Consider the following 14,111-nt stretch of genomic DNA (forward strand, 5'->3'; position numbering starts at 1 on the left):
GTACAATAAACTTTCAACAAAAACACATGATTGATAGTTTTGCAAAATAATACTCTTTGCTATGTCCAAGGAGCTCTCTCTCCTCATGTTTTTCTATGGTGGCCGCAAGGCTGAAGTTTCAATTCCAATTCACATATCGTCCTTCCCTGATCCAATTCCAATCCTTTTCCATCTTTCCACTCATTTTGTTTTCATCTCCCTTCTCTTTTTCAGCCCATCTCATCTCTAGCATCCACATGAGCGCCATCGGCGATGAGATTGTGGCCTCGCAGCGGGTGGTGGATCTGATGCCAGCCTTCCTTTGGCTGGTTGGGCGTTTTGCTTCCGAGGAGATGATGGTGGCTGTCCAACTATTCTCTCTTCCTTTGGGTCAGATTGTGCCACTCTATTCTCTCTCTTGGTTTTTTTTATCCAGGTGGAGGCGATGATGTTGGTGGAGGCAGTGCTGTCAGCGGCGGTGATGCTGACGGAGGTGCTTCTAGCCGATCTGGTACAATGGTGGTTAGGGTTGTTTTGGGCCCTCGGGTTGTCTTGACCTCTAGTGGTGGTGTTGTTGGCCATAACGGAATTGCGGGCGGTGGCAATGGCAGTGCAGCCGGTGTTCGTAAGGTCGGTCGTGTCGGCACGGTTGCTACCGGTGGCAGCGCTAAAGTCAGTATGCTTCTTGGGTGGCTAGGGTTTGCTTCATGCCCTAGGGTTATCTTTGGGCTTGAGTGTGGGCTTCGTAGCCCACTCTTGCGTTATTTTTAGTTTTTTCTTTTTTCTTTTTTCCTTTCGTTGTACTTTGATAATGGAACGGAGCTCGGTAGGGAAGGTTTAGGGCCCATATGAGGTAGTCTTTTGAGTATTTCCCTTCTCTTTTCCCTTCCTTTAGGGCGTGCTGTGTTTGTCAGTACAGAGTTATGTTTAGGTTCTCATTTTAACGGGGCCACACACGTGGCGGGTTCCTTTGTAACTTTGTTGGCCGAAGTAATGAAAGTGTTCACATTTCTCCTCAAAAAAAAAAAAAAAACAAAAACAAAAACACATGATTGATACAGTGATGAAATCACAACAGCTACGCATGATTTAGGTTTAGCAAAACAAAAATGAAATCACATTGATGAAATTTGAAATACAAATTGTTTGGCTCCAAAACCAGCTTGGTGTGCAAACCGTCTCTTTTGCTGCTATGATTGCGCTGGCGTGCCAGCACCGTGGGGTGCAGTCGTCGGGGGAGTCCCTTGACCTGACTTCTTACCAAACGTTGTGCACGAGGAGAGCACCAACCTCGTTACAAGGTTCTTTTCTCTGCCTTTCGGAAAAGGACTTCTTGCCTTACGGGTAAGGGCTTTGGTTGTGATCTCTTGCGTTCACCGAATCGATGGGAGAAAGCACAGGGTTTTGCTAAAGCGTGACTTTCGCTTCGCTGGGTTGCGAGGGCGTTACCCTTGCTTCGCTGGATTGCAACTAGGTTGCAGGTAGGTTTGCTCCGGAGAGGCTTTGATAATCGTTGAGATTAGTTGATTAAAGAGTTTTCCTTGATTCGTCCTTGAAACCTGGTATTTATACCTTAGGGTTTCGACTTGTTCCTTGCCATAGAAGGATATTGATTGAAGTTTCCTATTCAATCTCTGCTACCTGACTCCAATAAGGGCTCGTTTTCCTTATGGATCTCGGAATGGGTGAAGCTATAACCCAAACCCAAGTAGGCTTATTTTTGGGCCGCAGGTATCGGCCCGCTATGCTAAATCCCCTAAAGGGATCTTGCCAAAAATACTTTTGGGCTCAAACATAGCCCCCCAGGCCCTGAGATCGGGCCCGCGAAAATGTAACTGATCGAAGGGGACTTAAACGACATGCCTTATGACAGAAACGAGGCCATAAATGAAGGTCGCGTCTGTTTGCTTGCTAAACGTCTTTTCGTCGTATCGTTTCCCTCACAAAATCTCTTATTTAAACCCCGCAGCCACTTCAAACCTGTCACATCAGAAACTTTTTCAGTCTCTCTTAAACCTAGAAATATCCTTTTCGCTCCCTACCATCTCCTTTCCAGAAACCCAGAAATGGCTCCACCCAAGAAAATGGTCATCGATCAAGAGGAGGAAATCAACGAAGAGGCTGCCCACACATGTGGAACTAGCGTTGGCGCTCGCTGCTTCATCCACACCACCGTCCAGAGACCTCTACTACTCAGACTCCCCAACCATCACGCCGGCCTGGGTCCTTCACCGCGAGATTCCATTCCAGAAGACGCTCTCGCTCTCTATGGCCTACCCATTCGTCGACCCATTCCAGTCCTCCGAATGACCCCCGGAGATTCAACAATTGGGGCGCGCATCTGCACAAAGCTAAAATAGGGTTCTGGCCCACCACTAGTGCAGCGGAGATCTCTTGGTATCGCGAAGCACGAGCGCGAGATCTGGCTCGCTAGGACGCGGCAGGTATTACCCACACCATTGATCTATGTTTTCACCTTCCTAGCGGTGGCAATCGCTCGCCGCTGGCCGCCATTCTCTGCTTTTGGAACACCGCCACGAATACCTTCTACTTCCGATTCGGCCAGATGAGTATCACTTTGCTAGACATCCTCGCCATCACTGGATTACCCATCGACGGCGAGCCCTACTTGCATGGCCAATTTGATTCCGCCAAGTTCCCTTCGACGATGGCTCAAACCGGCCGCGGCTCCTACAGTGGCTCCTATCCACGGTGGTTGACCCATTATCGCAAGGAACACAACGCGACTGGTGGTATTGCTTTTCTGGAATACTGGCTCTACAAATTCATTTTCTGCACTTCTTCAAACAAGCCCACTGGTCCCTGGACTTTCTTAGCCACGGCCCTCTACAACGGCCGTCGCGTAGGCCTCAGACAACCTATGTTGGGTGCCCTCTATCGCACTCTGTACCAGGCTATAATGCATCCCTTTAAGACTGGCATTTCAGGCCCCTTCTGGATTCTCGATTTCTGGGTGCAAGTCTACTTTCCACAATTTCGCCGAGAAGACATTCCACTGCTCCCTCCTGCTGACGAACTTCTGGGTCGATGGCTCAGCCGCTAGGCAAGGTACACATCCCCACCTTACTCGAAATGTTTTTCCTACTTGTATCTCCTGGATGAAATGCCCTACCCAGATCTGGTACTTAGTAGAAGATTCCTGTCTCCACTTGAACATGGATTCCTTCCTGGGGCCCCCAACTATAGCGATCGCGCGCGCTTGGCCTTTCGCCGCGCGATCTCCTACTCAGATATCAGGTCGCCGCTGATGAGCTCAGTTATGAGCTTTATGCCCCTAACCACTTCGCTCGCCAATTCGGCTTGATTCAATTAGTGTCATTCCCTCTCTACGATGCTTGGAACTACAACACTTCCTGGCGTAGGATTAGCCCCACAACTGGGCCTCCGCCAGCCCAAAGCATGCTTGCATTGGTCGATCTTCCTAACTGGGCCAGCGAAATTACTCATGTTGATGGGGTCGCTGAGGATTACGAGCACTGGTGGAAAGAAGCATATGTGAATTGCTAGAGGCAAAGGGATGAAGAACTCTTCGCGACCCTCTTCCAAGACTTGAGGTACCCCTATGAAGCTGATACTGAGTTGCTTGCTCGCTTCCCTGAGGATGAAGCACAATCTCGGCGACTTGCGCCGGCTCCGCGACCCGCGCGAGCCCCGCGTCCTGCTCAAGCTGGAATCATAATTCGCGAACCCTCTCAAGAGGTACTTTCCTTAACCTGTTCTCCACTTTATGTCTTTCGTTTTCACTCCTTTAACTCAAATCTATCTCAGCGAGGAAATTTGCCGCCTTTTGGCAGACGAACGGCTGATGCTTCTCCGGCCACCGGTCAGGCCGCGAAACAAAAGGCCATAGCAGTCGAGCCTGAGATTGAAGACTCTTCTGATGATGAGGATCCACAAACGGTAAGAGATCCCTCATAAGACTTACCCTCTTATTGTTCTTGAAATCTAATCTAACTCCCTCCGCCTGAACAGATCGTTGCTGCCCTGGCCCGCAAGCGCAGTCGCTCCGAACCCCGGACCGATCCCTGGGTAGAAGATGAACCACTCGCTGACCGACTGGTATTCTACTTTTAAGATGGGTAATAAACTTGTCATTCCCTTCCAGCTCCCATCCCATAACGATCCTCTTTTTGCAGGTTCGTCATAGGTTTACAGGTCCCTCAAGGCAAAGTGGGGAGGGATCATCCGCAGCTGGTGGAGGAGCCTCCTCTTCGCCAGCCCAAGCAACACCTGACCTGGCTAACCCTCCAGCTCCAATCAATGCCGCGAGTGATTTGCAATTGGCTCTAGTGCCAGTGCAGGTTCTAGATGACAGCTCACCTGAGGCAGAGAAAAAAATGCCACCTCCTGACAACCCTCGCGAGCAGCCAACTGCAACACCCATCCTGGAACAAGTAGCGCCTGATTCTGTTCCAGACATTGTCGAGGTACGCTTTCTCGTAGCCCTCTTTCTTTTGACTCTCACCTTGACCCTTTTGACACTCTGGCATCTCTTTTTAAGATCAGAACCTTGTTCCAAACGAGGGGATGGCTGGCGAAAATCCTGCTGAGCTCGGTGGCGAAAATGTGGTTGATCAGGAACCTGCCCCCCTTGCCCCCCGTACTTGAAGCCGGGGAATGAGTGAACCCTGAGCCAGTGCCAGAAGCAGTTCCTGTCGCGGAGCCTCTTGAGGCTCCTGTCATTGTTCCTAATCTGCAGCAAGCACCTCCTTCCAGACTAGAGCGTTTGGCTCGCGTGCTGGAAGTGACTCCACCTAGGGTCGTAGATGATGCTAGAGAGGGCCTTCGCCATTTTTTGGGCCCTGATATTCTGACGCCCGGCGCGCCCGCGAGAGCTTTAGAGTACCTGAGGGTACTTCTCCGCAAGGGCGCCATTACTGAAGTCCAGTTTCAAGATATCGACCAACTGCTGCAAGACCTCCCTAAATGGCTCAACGAAAAGGCAGCTGCGACGGCGCAGGCCAGGCAAACCGAGACACATTATCAGGCTCTTACTCAACAGATGGACACTTCACGCGACTCCTTGGGCGAACGGGCCGTTCTTATCAGGGAATTGACGCTCGCGAGAAATCATCTCCGGTCTCAGATTCAGGATCTTCAAGCCCAATTAACTACTGTGATGGCCAGGCTTGCCCATTAGGAATCTCAACTATAGCAACCCTTAGCCGCTTTCGAGACGCTTTCTCAAGACCTGGCCCAAGCTTGCGATGCAGCCCAACAGGCCGCACGAGCTGCCGCTGATGCTAGCTTTCGTCTAGATGAACATTTCCTCCGCCTAACTTATGCAGGCCGAGGTTTTTAGGCCTCTTATGTTAGGCCCATTATTTTGTAATATGAACCATATTAATATTAATATTATTATTTATTTATCTAGCCCACTTTGCTGGCCCAAATTTCTTCTCTACTCTCATAGGCAACAAAGTATTCAATTTTGCCTTAACTGCACATTAAAACAGTTTCAAAAGGATAATCTCGAAATGGAGCAGTTACCTCCTTGGAGACCGCTCTGTTACCCACGCGTTTTCAATTTCCTTCATTTCCGAGATCGTATCATTAAATTCCCTTGATGAGCCCATTGATGGCATTGAATCGACTTCAACTGCCCATCAAGGGGTTGAGGCCACTGAGGTTGGCCCTATAAATATCTGTACTTGTGAGAGTGAAAATACACGCAACCATGACTTACCCAGAAATAGCCTTGCAATCCCTACTTCTCTTCCTTTTATTTCTGAAATCTTTTCCTCACAATCTTGATCTCAGCCTCTAGATCTTAGGCTTTATGGCTTAATCTCAATTCCTGGGTAGGCCTTATGGCCTAATCTCAGGTCCAGCCGCGTGTCTTTGGCCTCAGAAAGTCTGGATGGGATTCACCGGTTTCAGTTAGGCTGAAGAACACGTGGCGCTCCTAACGTGGGATACCATATTATGGGGAGTCTTTCTCCTTAGGTTCCCTCGTGCGGAGCAAACCGAAGAAGGGTGCGAGGCCACCCAAGGCCCAACGCTCTTCTTCGGCGCCCTGCCTCAGGGGTTTGACGAACAGACTTCTGTGTTTCCCCTGAGATGAATGGGGCTACTTGGCTGCACTCCACGCTGATCTCTCCCTCCATCCCGGAGGATAAACAACTGGAGAGGGTTGCGATGGATTATTTCCTTCACTCTCGCTCCAGTACAGACGCTAGCAGCTGCAGCTAAGGCTCAAGAGAAGTGGGTGAAGAGAGGAAGAGTAAGAGTAACCTCAACTCGCCGGCACCTTCTTGAGAGAAGATCCAAAAACTCTTAGAAGATCTGAAGTCCTTGATTTTCTGCCACTTTTGGCTTTGTAATCCGCAAACTTTCAAGAATGTACTTGTGTTGCTTTTGGCCGCAAAGCCACTTTATGAATATATTTTTTTTTTTTCACTATTTTCAATCTCTTATTATATAATAAAGCCTCTGGTATAGGCCTTGTTACATATACTCTTAACATATTGAAATAACCAAATCTTAAAAGAAAAATTACATAACAACTAAAGGCCGTGAGTATCCGGCCTACATGCGTAGAGTGTTGCCCCCCTAGTATTACTAGGTGAAGCGAATATATGAAAGTGAGGCCACCGAGTAGGTCTAAATGGAAAGGAGGACGCGAACAAGGTAAGACTATGTTTGCCCCCTAGTCCCAGAAATAGGTGGATCTTCGAATTCCTAAACATTGGGATATTATTTCTTCAAGAACCTGCCATTAATGAGGTTACGATGGATGTCGCCATCCAAATCTTTAAGGTGAAAAGCCCCCCGCTCCTAAATTCTGTGAATCACAAAGGATCCTTCCCAGCGCGGAGTCCATTTCCCGCGGCCGGTCAACTTTTCACCAAACGGAACTACTGCCTTCCAAACGAGCTCACCCTCTTTGTAACTGCATCCACGTGTTCTCTTATCATAGGCGCGAGCGATACGCTGTTTTTCCATCACCAGACTGTCGAAAGCTTCCAAATGCTTCTCGCTAAGATATTCATGCTCCTGCCACATGGTCTGGACATAATTCACTAATCAAATGATGCTGGTCTTGGACGCGCAAGGATTGAACATTGATTTCCAAAGGTAAAACTGCATCAGGGCCAAACATCAAAGCGTAGAGTGTCGTGGCAGTGGGAGTACGCTTTGAAGTGCGATAGGCCCAGAGTGTCTCGTACATTGTGTCAGGCCACTGGCGGGGGTTTTCGACAAGCATCTTCTTCAATAAGGTAATGACAATTTTGTTACTGGCCTCCGCTTGACCGTTGGATAGAGCATAATTGGGAGTGTTATGGACAAACTGTATGCCCAAATCAACAACGAGCTTCTCTACGACTCCACCCATGAAGGCTGCCCCCCTGTCCGAGACCAACACCTCAGGGATGCCAAACCTGCAGATAATGTTATGAAAGATGAATTGTCGAATGGTCGCACTGGAGGCCTCTTTCAAAGGCTCAGCTCTTACCCACTTAGTGAAAAAGTCAGTAGTGACGATGATGAACTTGTGCTGGAGGGAAGAATGAGGATGAATCATTCCAATTAAGTCCAATGCCCAACCTCGCGCAGGCCAAGGCTTAATGATAGGCTACATGGGTATATTGGGGATGTGCTGGACTGGTCCATGTGCTTGGCAATCTTGGCACCCTTTCGCGAACGCGATACTATCCTTCAAAATACTGGGCCAATAATACCCATGTCTCCTGATTAGCCAGCGCATTTTTGGACCCGCCTGATGGGCTCCACAGACCCCGGCGTGAATTTCTAGCATTAATCGCTTTGCTTCGCGGCCATACACATACCTGAAGTCTATGCCATCTTCGCCACGTCGACGCAGCTCGTCACCTCTGAGGAAGTAATTTAGTGCCAGAAAGCGGATCTTCCTGTCTGTCGTGGGATCCGGCTACTTGAGGTAAGCAATCAAAGGGATACGCCAATCCACGTCAATAGGATCTAAAACTGCCACCGTTGGTTCCGCTGGCGGGTCAGGCCGTGTGAGCCACGAAGGCAGCGTGCGACGGTTGACCTTTAAAAGTCTCATATTTCAAGGTAATGCTTGTAGCCAACTGAGCGAGCTCATTAGCAGCAAAGTTGCGCTCACGAGGAATATGTTCTAAGTCCACGTCCTCAAATTGGACCAAAAGCTCAAGTGCACGATCCAAATATGGTGCGAGCAGGTAGCTCGTACATCTGAACTTTTCGCGAAGCTGATTGATCACGAGCAAAGAGTCGCCGCGCACTTGGATATCTTTGACTCCCAGCTCCAGTAACACCTCTAGGCCAATAATGAGGGCCTCATACTCCGCCTGGTTATTAGTGCACCAGAACTCTAACTGGAAGGAATATGAAAAACGATCGCCAGCTAGGTTTTCCAAGACAACCCCTGCCCCTGCTAGTGTATCCGTTCTTGAGCCGTCAAAATATAACACCCAGGGTTGGAGTGAAACTGTGGCTTGATACAGCGGCGTACTCTGGAATGCACGCCATATCTGTCGAGCTATTGTTGCAGTCGCGACCTCCAACTCTCTCACCGTTGGGTCATCCAACATAGGGTGATGCGCCAGAAAATCCGCGATGGCCTGCCCCTTTACTGCCTTTTGTGGCACATATTGTAATGAGAATTCTGATAAGGCGAGCACCCACTTGCCAATGCGATCTCTCAGCATAGGGCGCGAAAGCATATATTTGACCAGATCAGTTTGAGCAATGATGAAAGTTGTAAAGGATAACATGTAATGCCGCAACTTGCATGCTGAGAAGTATAATGTAAGACACAACTTTTCCATTACAGTGTACCTTGTTTCGCAATCTGTGAGTGTCCTACTGAAGTAGAAAATGGCATGTTCTACGCCTTCTACATCGTCTTGAGCGAGTAGGCTGCCAATAGAAGCCTCAGCTGCCGATATATATAGTTTTAAAGGGAATCCTGTTCTGGGAGGAACAAGCACTGGCGGGCTCGTTAGATAGGCCTTGATTTTGTCAAAAGCCTCCTGATGTTTAGGTTCCCATACAAACTCGCTCTGTCCTTGTAGTTTCTATAACGGGGAAAAAGGCTAGATTTTGCCAGCAGAATTAGAAATGAATCGCCGCAGGAAATTGATCTTACCTAGCAAGCGTTGTAACTCCTTCTTCGTTCGCGGAGGCGACGCATTGATTACTGTGTTGGCCTTATCCTTAGGGACTTCAATACCTCTCTGATGAACTATAAACCCCAGAAAGTCACCTGCCTGAACTCCAAAAACGCACTTGGCGGGGTTCATCTTGAGCTTGTGTAATCGCATGCGCTCGAAAACCTTTCTGAGATCCGTAATGTGATCCCCTCGTCTCTTAGACTTTACGACCACGTCATCAATATAAACCTCCAAAATCTTCCCAAGTATGTCGTGGAAGATCAGGTTCATGGCTCGATGATAGGTCGCTCCAGCATTCTTTAGCCCAAAGGGCATGACCACATATTCAAAAACTCCCGCGGATCCGGGGCAGCGGAACGCGGTCTTGTGTCTGTCTTCCTCCGCGACCGGAATCTGGTGATACCCTGCAGTTCCGTCCATGAAGGATAATAATTCATGTCCCGCTACTGCATCTACCAACATATCCGTGACCAGCATGGGGTAGACGTCTTTAGGTGTAGCCATATTAAGGTTTCTGTAATCTACGCAGACCCTCATTTTGCCATTTTTCTTACGAACATGTACTATATTGGATAGCCACTGGTTGTACTTGGCCACCCTGATAATGTCGGACTTGTGCATCTTTTCGACTTCTTCTTTGACCAAAACTTGGGCCTCCGAGTTCATTCTCTGCGGCTCTTGCTTCATAGGCCTCTTATCAGGCATCGTTGGCAGCTGGTGGCATACCAAGTCTGATGATAAGCCTGGCATGTCTTCGTATTTTTCCGCGAAGCAGTCCTTATATTCCATCAATAAGTCAATAAGCCTCTGCTTTTCGCTAGGCTCTAAATAAGCGCTAATAGCCACCTCCATGGGCTCATCAGTTGTTCCTAGATTGACCTTTTCAGTAGGGTCCCTAACCTTTGGAGGTGTGTCATCCAATGCCGCTGGGGCAAGCTGAATCTCCTCTGCTTCCTCTTCTTGGTCAGAGAACTCCTCGTTGACAATTTCTAAAGTCGTGACTCGACCATAGGCCTCTTTTTCCACCAAGTACGAGGACAGTCTTTCGTACAAAGAATGGAAGGCCTCTATCCCTTCCTCTGGAAGGTCGTGATCCATTAATTATTCAAGGTATTGGGCACAGCGTGGCCAGGCCTTTCCAGGTCTTCATTCGCGAGCGTGAGCCCCCACTGTGCTAATTCAGAGGTCGTCACCCTTGTGGGGCGGCCCTTGTTATCGATGCCACTGACCTGCAATGGAGTAATAGGCTCCAAGTAGTACCTGGCATCTACGTAATTCGCGGAAACATGGAATGGGCGAGGATCAGCCTTAATCACTTCAGCTTTGTCAGTAGCCCTGTTCCACATAATCAGTTCCTGGTGAAGAGTAGATGGGACACAATAGCTCCGGTGAATCCAGTCCCGACCTAAAATGGAGCTGTATGCTGCGTAGCAATCTGTCACAAAGAAAGCATAAACCCCTTCTGCGGGTCCGACCTTGATACGTAAGAACAATAATCCAAGAGTTTTTGTTATAGTCCCGCGAAGTTTTTGAGAGTGAGAGAGGTGGACTGGATCTTTTCTTTCTTGATTCCTAGCAGATGCATGGTTCTTGTGGTGATGACATTGACAGCTGCCCCCGTATCAACCATAATCTTGCTGACCTTAGTGCCATCAATCTCCACCGTAATGTATAAAGGTCTCATGTGTTGCACCATAGAGGGAGTTGGTCTCATGAAGCTCATGAAGAAACCCTTGTCGTCAGCATCTTCAGTCTCAAGAAACACCGCTTCGTCCAAAGGTGTTGTTGCCGCTGAGGTAATCTGCAAAGGTTGGTCGGTGCCCTCCTCAGCTCCCACACACTCCTGTGCGGCGACTGGCAGAGCATATTTCGTGGGAAGCACATAGACCATGTTGCAGGAGGTGTCAACAACTTCTGTCTTATCTATGTCCTCTTCAAGGTTGAGCTTAGGTTCATCTACTAAGATTTCAGTGTTGAACTGCCTGGCCATTGCTGTCACCAACGACTCTTCCTCAGGTATTAACTTTTCAACCTGTTTGTGTTCCTGCATTGCGGTAACTTGCCTTGGTGAGTCCGGTTTCTGTTCCGCTGTTGGGACTTCTTTTAGGGTCGTGACCGCTAGGCTTTGCACTTTCTTAGGTCTCCACTACAAGGTTTCTGCAGTATTGTCCTTGCCCCTCAGTCTTTCAAACACTGAGGTCTTGGTTTCAGGTTCTTCGCGAAACAATTTGCGCCTGACGCGTGGTCGCCTAGTTGGCGAGCTTTCCTTCCTAGCTGGTAGCGGTGTTCGTTCTTTAGTGATCCTGCAGAAAACGCTGGGCTTAGAAGCCCCTGACTCCGAGCTGGTTTGCCTTTGAAAGCTACGGGGAGCCACCAATGGCTTAGCAGCTAGCGCTTCCATCTCCCTCTGATATTGCTAAGGAGATTTGACCAATTGCGAGGGTTTGATCAGTCCTTGATCCAGAGCCTCTAGCGCTCGCTTGGCCTCTCCAAACCTGCGATGCAGCTTCCTTTTCTTGGAAGGACTGATTTCTACCGCTTTCCCCTTTTCTCTGGTGTACCATTTGCCTTCCTTGATGGAGGACGTTGAAGAAGGCGGAATGTATGGCTTGGTCAGGATATCTTTGTGTGCATTCCTAGCCTTTCCATCTTGTTTCTGTTCGGCCGCTGTCGCTTTCAATTTCCTGAACAAGTTGGAATCCCTTGGGGATGGCGGTGACTCCACTCTGTCTCTTGCCCTTGGGCTGGAAGGTTGATAATTTTGCGAAGGCGAAGCCCACTTGATTGGTGGGAGCGAGCCAAAACGAAATGTTTGCTCGACCTCCTCATGTGACACTTGGATGCCACATTCTTCTTTGCATTGCGAGCAAATGACCACTGGTGAAGCCCCGCTAACGATTTAGCTTTCTTCTTTGCGGGAGCCTCATCCCCTTCAGTCTTCTCCTCTTGACTCTTGGAGCTCAAGTCTAAGGTAGATTTCCTCTGGCCCTTCTTAGTCCAAGTTACATCAACCATATTGACCCCGGTGTCAGGGAAGGGGTTCAGGTCTACTAGTGCTGCTGCAGTCGCCGGAGTTTCCACCTGCAAACTACCATTATTGAGCCATACCTGAATCTGGTCCTTTAGTTTTACACAGTCAGCTGTATTATGATTCCATAGGTTGTGGAATTTGCAGTACTTTTTTCCTTTCAGTTGATCTGGTCGAGGGAAGGGTCCAAAATCTGTCCTCACCATCTTCGCGGCTATCATCTCATCTAAAATCTCATGTGCCTTATTGGCATCATATGTATATGTCGCGAACTCAGGTTTGGTAAAGGCTACGAACTTGAGCTTGACTGGTTCCTTAGATATTTTCAACTGATTCAAGGCCGGGTTCTTCCTCCCTGTCAGCTCGAAAGCGGAGACATCATTCTCCTTTTCATCATCTTCGTCCTGGAAAACCTCTTCACCTTGATAGTAGGGATCATAGGTGGTTGGTTGGTAGTGCAGGGCGGCCACTGTACGGTGTTTTACGGGTACGTAGGTGCCTTTGGACGCATTCTTTCTAGCATTTGTTTCTCTGAGGAGATGCTCAAAGCTGCCCACCTCTGTGATAAGCTCTCCCATTGACTGGATCATGCTGCCATGCTGCTTCTTTCGCTGGTGTGGTTCCAAGCCCTTGATCGCCAACTTAACTAGTTCTTTCTCAGGCAATACCATACTCAGTTTGGCCTTCTGAATTTGGAAGCGTTGCAAATAAGCGACAGCAGACTCGGTGGGCTGTTGGGCCATCTGAGTGAGAGAAGCCAAGTCAACCTCAAGCTCGATAGCCCTGAAAGTTTCTCTGAAGAGCTTTTCCATTGCTGGCCAATCTGCCACTGATCCTGGCCGAAGCTTGGAAAACCACCTAAAAGCAGCTCCAGAAAGAGAAGTGCCGAAGATCCTGCACTTAAGGATGTCATCATTCTGATATTGGCCACATTGCACCCTAAACCTGGCCAGATGAGTTGTCGCATTCTCAGTATCTTCCCCTAAAAAAGTAGAAAATATGATATTTTTGTAACCTCTGGGGAAAGGTGCGAGCATTATATGCGGCGGGAAAGGTCCCTCATAAACCCCATCAAGGTGGGCCCTAGGGTTAGCCAACATGATCATCTCCTCAACCTCTTCGCGTCTCACGTAATCTGGACCAGGAGGAGGAGGAGTCGCCACAGTCTGGCGAGCAGTCTGCAGGGGTACAGGATGATTAGCAGTCGCTGTCCCTTCGCCTAAGCGAACAGTCCGGGTAACACTAGGCTGAAGAGTAACTGCTGGAGTGGACACATCTTTTACCAAAGCCGTTATCTTGATTGGATTACCTGATTGATCAAGTCCATAATAATTTCCTAGAAGCTCTTGGTATATATTCTCCACTCCATCACTATCGTATTGAGTAAACACGACAGGATCAGCAAGCATGCCTTCACCGAATTTCGACGTTTTGCCCTTCTGCGTTACCAGAGGTGCAGACTTCTCTTTGCCGCCAATTACCAGGGCTTTTTCCTTGTTTTTAGTTGAGGAGTCAGCGGCGGTTGCAGATGGTGTAGCGGTGCTGCTGTTAGCCCTTTCTCGAGCATTTGGTGGTATGTATTTGCCAGAGCCCGAGGGTTGGCCAAGCGAACCAAGGATGGCATTAGGATCCCTCAGAGCTTTATTCAGAACCTCTTTAGCTTGGTCTAACTCGGCTTTGTGCATGGCAACTTGGGTCGCGAGATTGGATCCCTCGTTGCGAATAACCGCAAGCTCCATTGCAGTATGCTTACCTTGGGTAGTGATGGTCTCCATGACTTGCTTCTGTTGCAGGATGTGCTCATCAGCGATTTCTCTAGCTTGTGCTCTCACTGCAGCTGTTGACTGGTCAATCTGTGACCTAGTCTCATGAGCAAGTTAAGCAAAGCGCTAGTCGAAATCGCTCATGCACTGCTCTGCTTTCTCTATCTCTCTGTCCCAATCTGCTGCCACCTTTGCACGATG

The sequence above is a fragment of the Rosa rugosa genome, chromosome 7 (assembly GCF_958449725.1).
Source record: "Rosa rugosa chromosome 7, drRosRugo1.1, whole genome shotgun sequence".
NCBI classification, from domain to species: domain Eukaryota; kingdom Viridiplantae; phylum Streptophyta; class Magnoliopsida; order Rosales; family Rosaceae; genus Rosa; species Rosa rugosa.